Genomic DNA, 821 nt, shown 5'->3' with positions numbered 1-821 from the left:
ACCAGGATGGTCTTGATCTCTTGACCTCGTGATCCACCCGCCTCGGCCTCCCAAAGTGCTGGGATTACAGGCGTGAGCCACCGCACCCGGCCCTGTCTGGCTCCTTTCTCATACCTCCCCTCTTCAGTTCCCTGATTATGCTGTACAGGTTAAATGCTACTGCATAGAACAAAGAGTTTTAAATAGGAATTCTAATAGATTTGGCTTTGGAATATCTGCGATCTTATTTTTTTAGTAGACTTACTTTCCTAACTACAATTTTATTAAATCAGTGTATGATCCCTGAAGATAAAACAAATGAAAATAAAGCAAGAAAAATAACTAAATTATGGGAAAAGAAAAATAATCTGCTAATTTAAAATGGCCTTAAGTCTGCATGGACAGCTCACAGCTGACTAAGTACCATTCTCCCTATGGAATGCTACTTTCATTTCCAAAGTGGTGGTACCAATTCCCATTCCAATGGATACTATATGAGTGTTCCAGATGCTCTGCTTCCTCAAGCATGCTTACATTTGGGCCATTTTCTTCAGTTGTAGTACTATTGGTTTTAGTTTATAATGTAGTATTATTACCTCTGAAAAATTAGCAACATATCTGAGATTGTTAAGCTGGATATGAAGTATACATTTATAGTGTAACCTTGCTATTTTTATTGCATTCACCTACTTGTAAGTAATGTGACAAGAATGATGTATCCAGAGGAGTTTGTTGAACCTCTGGTGGCCACTGGAACATAGTTGTAGCCCCACATGAAAACTCTGATCTGCTTCTTGTACAGGGACACGACGAAAATATCTGTATTTATAGTCAAGTGGTTT

The sequence above is a fragment of the Cebus imitator genome, unplaced genomic scaffold (genome assembly GCF_001604975.1).
Source record: "Cebus imitator isolate Cc_AM_T3 unplaced genomic scaffold, Cebus_imitator-1.0 Scaffold148, whole genome shotgun sequence".
Classification (NCBI taxonomy): Eukaryota; Metazoa; Chordata; class Mammalia; order Primates; family Cebidae; genus Cebus; species Cebus imitator.
Note: the sequence above shows the minus strand (reverse complement) of the source record.